This window comes from Triticum dicoccoides, chromosome 4A, assembly GCF_002162155.2.
Source record: "Triticum dicoccoides isolate Atlit2015 ecotype Zavitan chromosome 4A, WEW_v2.0, whole genome shotgun sequence".
NCBI classification, from domain to species: domain Eukaryota; kingdom Viridiplantae; phylum Streptophyta; class Magnoliopsida; order Poales; family Poaceae; genus Triticum; species Triticum dicoccoides.
The window spans coordinates 89,625,492-89,638,439 of record NC_041386.1 but is presented as its reverse complement, the minus strand read 5'-3'; positions in this window follow the sequence as shown (position 1 = coordinate 89,638,439).

Here is a 12,948-nt window from a genome sequence, read left to right as displayed (position 1 = left end):
GGGCGGCGGGAGCGGCGGTGGGTGGATCTGCTGGCGGGGCGTCAGGAAGGAGAGAGGGAGAGAAACAGAGAGAGTAACGGGCGGGGGTGGGGGCTCGATCGTTCGTTAGTTAGGTTAGGTTAGTTAGCCTTTGCCGTCCGCTTTTTTTATCTTGACGGCAAAGAGGGGGGCATTAAGTTTTTCTAATCGGCTCATTAGTGGGGGCCACCTCTCTCTTTGCCGTCAGCCAGCTAACGGCAAAGAAGTAACAGATGGCAAAGACCTGCTTTGTCGCCTGCCAGTTGTTTGCCGTCTGCTTTTTGGTAGCTGATGGCAAAGACCTTCTCTTGTCGTCTGCTAGCAGACGACAAAGAACTGGCAGACGACAAAATCCCTGATTCCAGTTGTAAAGTGAATGAAGAGATCACGAGCTGATTAGAGAAAACTTGAATGATGCACCAGTAAGATTTAGAGAATGAGAGCTGAAAGCTGGAATGAATAATTCTGAGATGATGGGCTTTGGATGAATCAAAACTGAAAAGACTCATGAATTGCTCCGGATGGTTGAAAAGAATTCTCACAATCGAAAACAATTATGAGAGGATGGCATAAAGCTAGAACCCTGAATCTTCAAGAAAAATAGATATGGTTGAAGAGAAACTCTTCTTCGGTCTTAAAATGCAGAGAATGATGACGAGAAACACCACCATGAATTTTTGAGACACTCCGGAATAATGTAGAATATAAAGGTTGAATCAACAATGAAAAAAATTTGAAAGATCTTGGAGAAAGACATATGACTGATGACAATTCATTCTTATGTCACACTTTGAAAAGAATTTGAGAATAACACTGGCAAAAAAGAAGAGTCAGGTAAGATCCTGGGAAAACCTGTGGGTTAAGGCCCACTCAAAAGATACACCGTTGAAGAACTTAAGAGAGATTGCGCCGGTTGAATTAAATGGCTTGAATGAGATAACATCCTCAAAAGAACTTGAATGAATTGAGAATGAAAACTTGAATCTTCTGAGATATCTTCAGCACTCCGGAACAAATGAATAGCGAGAGGTGAATGATTAGGGGTGCACCGGCATGAGAAAGCATTGGAGAAATGAAAGGAATATGCTCACCACCGAAGCTTGAATTGAATCCACCGGAAAAGAAAAGAGAACGGAGATTGATAACTTGAAGCTCCGTTAGTATCTTCCTGAGAATCACCGGATAAGAACATTGATGGAAAAGAATGAAGAAACTTCACACCCATAAGATGGATACTTGATTCAGAAATCCGAGTCCTTGAAGAAAAAGGGTGGGAGGGTGGGAAATACAAAGACAACTTGGGATGAATGAAACAAACAGCGTTGAGAATACTTAGAGTTGAATCTTTGCGAATGTTGAAAATGATTGAATCCACTTGAAGAGAAACACGCTGGTTGAAAAGGATTGACATGACAATCTCGACGATCATGACATATTAGCATCCACATAGAAATATGAGAACACCATTTAGGAAAAGGTATGAATTAAAAACTTGAAATTGAAGCAACTCGAATACCACAAAACAAAACAAAACAAAGGATTGGCTTGCAGAATAAGCCGGAACAAACATATGATAGATCCCATACCATGTCATGTGTCTGTTGGAAGGATATCCTACGTGATACTTGAATTCCCAATTATAATCTCCCAAAACTTTCTGGTTATGCAATCAGGTGTTGGGGATACTGGGGAAGCATAATATCTCACCCAAACTAAACAATCCCTACATCCAGCTGTATCCATCCTTCAACACATAACCAAGAAACCTTCGGAAATCATTTACCTCAACCTTCCAAAAGCATCCGTTATACGAGTTATGGCAATACTCCCGAAATCCCGCCCTAGTACTGGGTGGCGTCGAGGTTATCTCACCAACAACTGCATAAAAGAGATTTTCGATGTCGGCGAACTCAGGTATTCCAGAACTGCAACGATAAAATTGTGACGACAACACCTCAGAGCTCAACTCCCCGGGACACTGCCACAACACCTAAACGTCAGGAGGCACCAAGAACAATGTTCTTGTCACAAAACCATCGGAACGATTCCAAGATACCTGTGTGATCCTGATTTTTCATGAAATTTGAGGAGAGAAGAGTCAAAACTCTATGCCAGGAGGCCTCACCAGAGCGACGAAGGGACTGAGGTGTAAAAATAATCCTACTCTCCAATATATATATAATCCTAAGACTCAAAACATTTTATTCTAGACTCGACAACGTCAGCGATTCGATCAAGCAGGGGGCTCCTAAGTCGGGGATGGCTATGATTACCAACTTATAACACCCACTGTCGGTGTCAAAACCGGCGGATCTCGGGTAGGGGGTCCCGAACTGTGCGTCTAGGCGGATGGTAACAGGAGACAAGGGACACGATGTTTTTACCCAGGTTCGGGCCCTCTTGATGGAGGTAAAACCCTACGTCCTGCTTGATTAATATTGATGATATGGGTAGTACAAGAGTAGATCTACCACGAGATCAGAGAGACTAAACCCTAGAAGCTAGCCTATGGTATGATTGTTGTTTCTATGGACTAAAACCCTCTGGTTTATATAGACACCAGAGAGGGCTAGGGTTACACAGAGTCGGTTACAATGGTAGGAGATCTACATATCCGTATCGCCAAGCTTGCCTTCCACGCCAAGGAAAGTCCCTTCCGGACATTGGACGGAATCTTCAATCTTGTATCTTCATAGTCCAGGAGTCCGGCCGAAGGTATAGTCCGGCTATCCGGACACCCCCTAATCCAGGACTCCCTCAGTAGCCCCTGAACCAGGCTTCAATAACGATGAGTCCGGCGCACAGATTGTCTTTGGCATTGCAAGGCGGGTTCCTCCTCCAAGTACTTCATAGAAGATTTTAAACACAAAGGTAGTGTCCGGCTCTGCAAAATAAATTTCCACATATTTCCTTAGAGAGAATAATATTTACACAAATCTGATCTGCTGACGTATTCCGTAGCGTGACATCACACCACGGCCAAGTCTTTATTCGAACCGTTTTACTGTCCCACCTCAGCGTGTTTAGCGAGGCGGTTTCCTTGGCACGTCTTGTCAAAGCAGATATCGTGTCCCCTTATTCCGGGATTCTCATCAATACGGGCGTGGGTAACCCAACCGTACCCATTGGTATATTTTGTGAATCAAAGGCGAGTCCCAAACGGTCACGGGGAGGGCCCTTGGTATTCAACCTCTTATAAAGAGACCAAGGCCTTACTCCTTTCTTTCAATCTCAAATGAGTTCGCCCTTCGCCTCGACTTCCAACACCCAAGGCTCCAGATTTCAGGCGCTTCAGACCTTCGACAATGTCCGGTTCCGACCTTCGAGGCCGATGGATGCCCTCCTCCGCCACGGAGGAGGACGTGCTGAAGTTGAGAGAGGCCAGGTTCTTGACCGGCGAAATCTCGCATAGGCTGCCTGCTCAAGGGCAGGTCATTCCCACTCCCAAGCCTGGTGAGAGTCTGGTGTTCATGTCTCACTTCCTTCGGGGGCTAGGCTTCCCGACGGATCCCTTCGTGAGGGGGCTCATGTTTTATTATGGGCTGGAATTTCGCGACTTAGCTCCGGAGTCCATCCTCCATATTTCCTCATTCATCGTCGTGTGTGAAGCCTTCCTCCGTATTACTCCTCACTTCGGACTATGGCTCAAGACCTTCAAAGTAGAGCCAAAGATGATAGAGGGACGGCACGCGGAGTGCGGAGGTGCTTTTATAAGCAAGAATGCTAGTGTTCCATGGCCCGAGGGCTCTTTTCAAGGGGAGTCCAGCTTATGGCAATGAGAGTGGTTTTATATCACAGCTCCTAGGAGCACCAAGTGGGTGGCGCTGCCTGCTTTCCGCTCGGGTCCCCCGCCACGACTGGCGTCATGGGTTAATAAGGGGCTAGACTGGGGGTCGGCAAAGGACGTGCCCCTGTTGCAGGGCCGCATCCGAGATCTCCTAGAAAGAGACATCAGTCTAGTCGTGGTGATGCAGGTTATGTTAATTCACCGAGTTCTGCCCTGCAAACATCGCCTCCTCCTCCTGTGGGAGTTCAGCCCGGAGGGACCACGAGTTCTCCAACATTTTCTTGGCACGATGCCCGTGGAGATGTACAAATTGTTCTTCGGACCACAAGCAGTGTGTCCGGATTCTACGGAGGACGTAGGTCTGAGCTGCAATCGTCCGGATACTCAAGTAAGTAGCCTTGTGCCCGGACTCGCTATCCGTATATTTATCATAAAATTGCCCCTAAAAGAGCTGTCCTTTAAATAGGAGTGGATAGCGAAAGCAAAGCTAATCAGGTGTCCGGCCCCCCTCCCCGAGACCACGCCGGATCCCGTGCTAGTCAGGATGTTGGAGGTTGTGCCTTCGGAGGAAAGCGAGGGAGGGGACAAGGAAGCTACAACCTCCTCGAAGAAGGTTGTCCGAAAGGGAGGAATCGAAAATTCCTCTCCTCAGGGGAATAAGAGGACCGCCTCTGACGACCCGGAGACCATGGCCTCAAAGCGGGGGAAGAAATCTTCGTTAGAGGGTCCTGCGCCGGGGGATACTTCGGCCGAATTATGCCCTCAAGGGGATCAGCCCTCCACGGAGCCATAAGTAGAGAGGAGTTTTTCTTTTTAAGAAATGAGAGAAATCCTTGCGTTATATCTGAGAAGAGTAATCGAAAATTTACCTTGTAGCTCGGACCTTAGCCCTTCTTAGCAGAGCTCGTCTTTCGGGGATCTTCTTCTGGAGATGATGGAGAGCGGAACGCCTCCCCCTGCCGTACCGCCTTGCGAGGCGGGCGATCTTGAGGTATTGTCGTGGAGGGTTTCTCCGAATCCGGCAGGTCCGGAAGGTAGTCATATGGCCCCCCAAAGCCCTCCGCGTCTGGCCTTCGAAAAGGGCCATCAAACGAGTCCGGCACCGTCTGGTGTGCGGTTGGAGGAGCTGAAGGATCTGCTAGGGCGAGCATCTATCTCAGAGGAGCACCGTGCATTGATGGGTACGGTGATTAAGAGGATTTCATCCGCGGAGAGCGGATTGCACGAGGCCGTCAGGAGTTTACTGACAGGTTTTGAGGTACGCGAAATAATGTACCCTTTTTGGACAGTTGCGCATAAATAAGATGCGCCCTGTGTAGATAGTAGCCCCTGAGACTCTGTGCGTTGTCAAAAGTGACGGCGTGCAGAGGATCATAATCCCAGGTCTAATATGCCTCCTTTATACGTAGGTGACGAAGTGTCCGGTGGCAAGCTGGACTGATGAATTTGCCGAGCTAAGGCGGCAACTTGACGTGGCAGATGTCGACATCGCGCTTGTCAACAAGTGGCTTGACGAGGCACAAGGTATGTAATTCCTCCGGCGGCACCTGGTAAGAGGAGCTTTATGCCAGTATCTTACAATGTGTGCGCTTGATGTAGATGGTGCTGCTGCCATGGAGAATCTTCGGGCGGAACTTGCCCGAGCCAAGGAGCAAGCCAGAAAAAGTGATGCGGCTGCTGGAAAGGCAATTGAAGAGCTGAAAGCCGAACAGGCTGCTCACTGCCGAAGCAAGAAGGAAATGGTCGAGATGGCCGTGAAGCTGAAGAACGCTGCTGACCGTTGCAAGCTTCTTGAAAAAGAAGATCGGGCGGAACAGACGGACCTGGAGAAGGCCGTTGCCGATGCCAAGGATGCTCGCTCTGCGATGAGAGCTATGAAGGAGGAGCTGCGTCAGGCCGGAGAGATCGCGGCTGGAAAGCCCTTTATGCTGCGGAGGAAGTTCTATGATCCTAAACATGCTCCGTTAGACCGGATGTGGAGTACGGCGGACACCTATCTGGATTTGGCAGCGAGTGCCACAGATGCGGCCGAACACTTCCGAGATCAAGAAGATCGCGAAGTGGAAAAGCTCTTTTGGTCGCAGTTCCACAATCCGGAGTGTCCGTTGTCATTAGCCGATCGTTTGTCCGAATGGGCCGAGCTAAATAGGTTGTCCGGACTCGCCATGAAGTATGTCATGAGTCATCTGTGGCCAAAGAGGCCAGAGCCGAAAAGTTATTTCAACTTGGTGCAGCAGTTCCTTGGTGTGGCGCCGCATATCAATGCGATGAAGAGGTCAGCGTGCATAGAGGGTGCGCGGATGGCTCTTGCCCGTGTCAAGACATACTAGGCGGAAATGGAGGCCACCGTTGTTGCATCCCCAGACTCGGATGGAAGCCGAGTACCTGCCGAGCACTATTTTCAGGAAGTTCTGCAAGGCGCTCATTTAATAGAGACGCAGTGCTCGAAGGATACTATATTCGAATAGCATATATTATTGTAAAACAATATTTTGATAAATTGTAGAAGCTTTTTATACTTGTGCCTTCAAGTATTATAATACCTCCTGTGCGGCCGTTTAACATATATGTATATATAATCTGAAAGATGGCAGTCGTCGGCTTCAGCCCCCACGCACATAATGCGGGGGTGTTCGCAGAAGGCGCATTTTCACACTTGATCCAATGTCTTGGTCCTACAAAGGAGGTGATAGCGCAGCGAACTAGGCAATCGGACTATGATGTTTGATCACTTTCACTTAGCCATAGGAGTTTGACAGTGAGGCTACTTATATAGCCCCTGGTGGCGCCTGCGCTTGCCCGAACTCGGGGCGCGTATGTGCCTGGCCGGGAAGCATCCCTTCGTTAATGCGGAGGAATCCTAAAGATTCCGGTAAGTCATCGAGTGGTTGACCAGTCTCACGCTATATCATGACAGTCAGTTTTCGGCTTTCTCTACTGAGGTGCTCGCCTGGCCGAACTGGGGCACAATCGCAGTAGTTCTCCTGGTGTCGCCTTAGCCGATAGAGCGGAACGTAAGGTAGCAAAACACAGGACCCGGGCAAACCCAACATTTGACCAAAGACATGATTCGGAGCTGATGCATATAAGGCCAAACTCGCGACGCCGAACACTCCCTAAGGTATTCAGTCTTTATGAGGGCAGGCGGGATAACGCCCTTAGTAATAACCCCTAGTGTCTAGGTACGCGCAAAACTCTGACGTGGCCACATGCCAAAACGCCAGCCTCCTCCTTGGTTATACCAAGAAACCAGGGGATGTGTATCAACAAGAGACAGTAAAAAAGGTTTACGCAGGGTCTTAATCTGAAAAGAATCCTTGGAACGGGTCCCTGCTGCACGTCTGCGCATGTGTCTCCGTTGTGTCGTATCCTGGACGGGCGTAGCACGGTGTTCATCTGTAAAATAGAGGAACTTAGTTAAAGAAAGATCGTGCCGAACATGAGTTATACTAAATAAACAAAGTATAAATCGAAATGGGTAAAATTGAGCTTTATTGTCTCTTGTTTTATATGCGCGGAGCCCCTAGTACAGGGGTATACGGCTATTAAGCCTTTATCAATTGTATGTTTATGCCGGACTCGTCTAGCCGTGTCCGTGGTCTTGACGACGTGTTTAGGTGCTTTGGCTGGTGAAGCCACTTTATTGTGGGGCTGTCAAGGCAGCCGCACTGTCTTCCGCGCGGGAGGAACACTCAATGTTTTCCCTTTAATGAGATGATGCCTCGTGGACTGGGCATCTTAAGCGTAAGAGATGCATAATGCGGTATTGCATTAAAGCGGGCGAAAGCTTCGCGCCCCAGCAGTGCTTGATAGCTACTTGAGAATGGGGCAATGTGGAAAGTTAGCTGTTCGCGACGGAAGTTATCGGGGGAGCCGAACATAACTTCTAGCCGGAGAGAACCCATACAACGGGCATCCGGGCCTGGCGTTACCCCTTGAAAGGAGGTTTTGCTATGGCGAATTTTTGTTGGGTCTATCCCCATGTTGCGGATTGTGTCCTGGTATAACAGGATTAGACCACTGCCGCCGTCCATCAGGACATTTGTAAAGTGGAGTCCGCCGATTATTGGATCTAATACCAAGGCAGTCCAGCCTGCATTCTGGATACTTCTAGAGTAATCCTGATGGTCGAAGGTGATCGGTTTTAACAACCATTGGCGAGACTCCTTTGGGATAGGCCGTATGGCGCGTATCTCTGTTGGCGCCATTCTGTTCATCACGTGAAGTAAGTTTACCATTTTGACTTCTTGTGGGAAATCCTTTTGTTTCCTGGTGCTCTGCTTGTGGGGTTCGTCATCGTCCTCACTTGGTGTGTCGAGCCCCTTGTGTTCGGCGTTAAGTTTGCCGGATTGCTTGAAAACCCAACAATCTCTGTGGGTATGGTTCGCAGGCTTCCCGGGAGTACTATGTATTTGACATATCTTGTCCAAGATTTTGTTTAAGTTGGATAGCTCGTCCCTGTTATCCTTGAGGGGCGGCTTTCTCTGATTCTGCCACGAGCTTTTGAATCCGGCGTTGACCGCTGTGCTCTTTGGGCTGTTTCCCTTATTCCGGCACTGGTCCTTGCTGCGTCGGGGTTTTCCGTTTCCATCCCTAACTTCGGATGTACTTGGGTCGCTGGTCCTACATCTTGCCAACCAGCTGTCCTCTCCTTCGCAAAAGCGGGTCATGAGGCTTGTTAATGTGGCCATTGTTCTTGGCTTTTCTTGGCTGAGGTGTCTGGCGAGCCATTCGTCTCGAACGTTATGCTTAAAAGCTGCTAGGGCTTCGACGTCCGGACAGTCGACTATCTGATTCTTTTTAGTAAGAAATATGTTCCAGAATTTCCGGACTGACTCTCCAGGCTGTTGAGTTATGTGACTGAGATCGTCTGCATCCGGAGGGCGGACATAGGTCCCTTGAAAATTTGCCCGGAAAGCATCCTCAACCTCTTCCCAACTTCCAATGGTGTTTTTGGGAAGGCTTTTGAGCCAATGCCGGGTTGGCCCTTTAAGCTTGAGGGGTAAGTATTGTATGGCATGGAGGTCATCTCCTCTGGCCATGTGTATGTGGAGGATATAATCCTCGATCCATACCCCAGGGTCTGTTGTTCCGTCGTACGCCTCTATGTTTATGGGCTTGAATCCCACTGGAAATTCATGGTCCAGCACCTCATCGGTGAAACATAGGGGGTGTGCGGCACCCCTGTATTTGGGTGTGCCATGATGTTCGGATATTTGTTGTGTTGCATTGCTTACTAGAGCTTGCTTTCTTGGCCCGTAGATAGATCTGGCTGGGCCATCTTTTTGATGCGGATCCTTTGGTGGATCGCGTGCCGGCTTGTGTGCGGCGCCGCTTGCCGCTCCATGCTGGCCATGCGGTCGTCTATCCGACCGGGTGGCTTTCCTATTTTTTCACTGCGGGGGCTCTAAGGCCTCCTCGTCAAATTCAGGCAGTAGCTTTCGCTTTGGATAGCTTTTTGTGCGGCGACTGCCGCCATATTTGTCTGCGGTGTTGCGTACTTTGCTCCATCTGATGCTGAGTGCATCTTCCACAGTTTTGAGCTTCCGCTTCTACTTTTTTAGGCTACGCGCAGTGGCGACGAGCCTTTTGTGGAGGTTCTTCTGCTCCATGAGCCTATCCGGCGTAAGGTCGTCCGGACTGTTGTTTTCGCCGGGGACGGGGTGTTCGGTTTGTTTATCCAAGTTGCCCTGTTCAGACGGTTGCTCGAAGGCATGTTCGTCATCCACCGGCTTGTCCTGCTCTATGGCTGGGTCTGTATGGCTGCTGTCTCTGTCGAGGCGGGGCTTGGAGCGGCGCTTACGTCGCCGCTTTGATTGCTTTTCGAGTGAACGATACCTCGTTGCATCCCTGTGTTCCTCGTCGTCGCTTCCTTTGGGTGTGTCCACCATGTATACATCATGAGATGAGGTGGCTGTCCAGTGCCTTATAGGCGTTGGTTCATGTTCATCTCCTACATCGTCATCCATACCGTCGATGTCTTCGGAGTCGAAGTCGAGCACGTCGTTTAAATTATCGACAGTGGCTACGAAGTGGGTGGTGGGTGGGCTTTGAATTTCTTCATCATCCGCATCACAACCTTGTTGACCATAGTCCTGTTGGAAATATGCCCTAGAGGCAATAATAAAATGGTTATTATTATATTTCTTTGTTCATGATAATTGTCTATTGCTCATGCTATAATTGTGTTATCCGGGAAATCATAATACATGTGTGAATACATAGACCACAACACATCCCTAGTGAGCCTCTAGTTGACTAGCTCGTTGATCAAAAGATAGTCATGGTTTCCTGACTATGGACATTAGATGTCATTGATAACGGGATCACATCATTAGGAGAATGATGTGATGGACAAGACCCAATCCTAAGCTTAGCTCAAAGATCGTGTAGTTCGTTTGTTGTAGCTTTTCTGAATGTCAAGTATCATTTCCTTAGACCATGAGATTGTGCAACTCCTGGATACCGTAGGAGTACCTTGGGTGTGCCAAACGTCACAACGTAACTGGGTGACTATAAAGGTACATTACAGGTATCTCCGAAAGTGTCTGTTGGGTTGGCACGAATCGAGACTGGGATTTGTCACTCCGTATGACGGAGAGGTATCTCTGGGCCCACTCGGTAATGCATCATCATAATGAGCTCAATGTGATCAAGTGGTTGATCGCGGGATCATGCATTACGGTACAAGTAAAGTGACTTGCCGGTAACGAGACTGAACAAGGTATTGGGATACCGACGATCGAGTCTCGGACAAGTAACGTACCTATTGACAAAGGGAACTGTATACGGGATTGATTAAGTCCTCGACATCATGGTTCATCCGATGAGATCATCGAGGAGCATGTGGGAGCCAACATGGGTATCCAAATCCCGCTGTTGGTTATTGACCGGAGAGGCGTCTCGGTCATGTCTGCATGTCTCCCGAACCTGTAGGGTCTACACACTTAAGGTTCGATGACGCTAGGGTTATAGAGATATTAGTATGTAGTAACCCGAAAGTTGTTTGGAGTCCCAGATGAGATCCCGGACGTCACAAGGAGTTCCGGAATGGTCCGGAGGTAAAGATTTATATATAGGAAGTCCAGTTTCGGCCAGCGGGAAGGTTTCGGGGGTTACCGGTATTGTACCGGGACCACCAGAAGGGTCCCGGGGGTCCACCGGATGGGGCCACCTATCTCGGAGGGCCCCATGGGATGAAGTGGCGCGGGAACCATCCCCTGGTGGGCTGGTGCGCCCCACCCAAGGGCCCAAGGCGCCTAGGGTTGGAAACCCTAGGGGGGCGTTGCCCCCCCCTCCCGAGGGGGCATGCGCCCCCCTGGTTGGAAACCCTAAGGGGGCCGTTGCCTCAAGGGGCCGCCGCCCCCCCCTTTTAGATGGGATCTCCAAGGGGGCATGCGCCCCCCTAGCCCCTATATATAGTGGAAGGGAGGGAGGGCAGCCGCACCTTGCTCTTGGCGCCTCCCTCTCCCTCCGTAACACCTCTCCTCCCCGCTTGTGCTTGGCGAAGCCCTGCCGGGATCCTGTTGCATCCACCACCACGCCGTCGTGCTACTAGATCTTCATCAACCTCTCCTTCCCCCTTGCTGGATCAAGAAGGAGGAGACGTCTTCCCAACCGTACGTGTGTTGAACGCGGAGGTGCTGTCCGGTCGGCACTTAGTCATCGGTGATTTGGATCACAACGAGTACGACTCCATCATCCCCGTTCACTTGAACGCTTCCGCTCACGATCTACAAGGGTATGTAGATGCACTCCTATTCCCCTCAATTCTAGAATACTCCATAGATAGATCTTGGTGATGCGTAGAATTTTTTTAATTTCTGCTACGATCCCCAACAGTGGCATCATGAGCTAGGTCTATGCGTAGTTACTATGCACGAGTAGAACACAAAGTAGTTGTGGGCGTTGATATTGTCAATTTGCTTGCCGTTACTAGTCTTATCTTGATTCGGCGGCATCGTGGGATGAAGCGGCACGGACCAACCTTACACGTATGCTTACGTGAGACCGGTTCCACCGACTGACATGCACTAGTTGCATAAGGTGGCTGGCGGGTGTCTGTCTCTCCCACTTTAGTCGGATCGGATTCGATGAACAGGGTCCTTATGAAGGGTAAATAGAAATTGGCAATTCACGTTGTGGTTTTGGCGTAGGTAAGAAACGTTCTTGCTAGAAACCTATAGCAGCCACGTAAAAACTTGCAACAACAATTAGAGGACGTCTAACTTGTTTTTGCAGCAAGTGTTTTGTGATGTGATATGGCCAAAGGTTGTGATGAATGATGAATGATATATGTGATGTATGAGATTGATCATGTTCTTGTAATAGGAATCACGACTTGCATGTCGATGAGTATGACAGTCGGCAGGAGCCATACGAGTTGTCTTTATTTATTTATGACATGCGTGTCAACATAAACGTCATGTAATTACTTTACTTTATTGCTAAAGCGTTAGCCATAGTAGTATAAGTAATAGATGACGAGACAACTTCAAGAAGACACGATGATGGAGATCATGGTGTCATGCCGGTGACAATGATGATCATGGAGCCCCGAAGATGGAGATCAAAGGAGCAAATGATATTGGCCATATCATGTCACTATTTTATTACATGTGATGTTTATCATGTTTTACATCTTATTTGCTTAGAACGACGGTAGCTTAAATAAGATGATCCCTCGTAATAATTTCAAGAAAGTGTTCCCCCTAACTGTGCACCGTTGCGAAGGTTCGTTGTTTCGAAGCACCATGTGATGATCGGGTGTGATAGATTTTAACGTTCGAATACAACGGGTGTAAGACAGATTTACACACGCAATACACTTAGGTTGACTTGACGAGCCTAGCATGTACAGACATGGCCTCGGAACATAGAAGACCGAAAGGTCGATCATGAGTCGTATAGAAGATATGATCAACATGAAGATGTTCACCGATGTTGAATAGTCCATCTCACGTGATGATCGGACACGGCCTAGTTAACTCGGATCATGTTATACTTAGATGACTGGAGGGATGTCTATCTGAGTGGGAGTTCATTTAATAATTTGATTAGATGAACTTAATTATCATGAACTTAGTCTAAAATCTTTACAATATGTCTTGTAGATCAAATGGCCCATGTTGTCCTCAACTTCA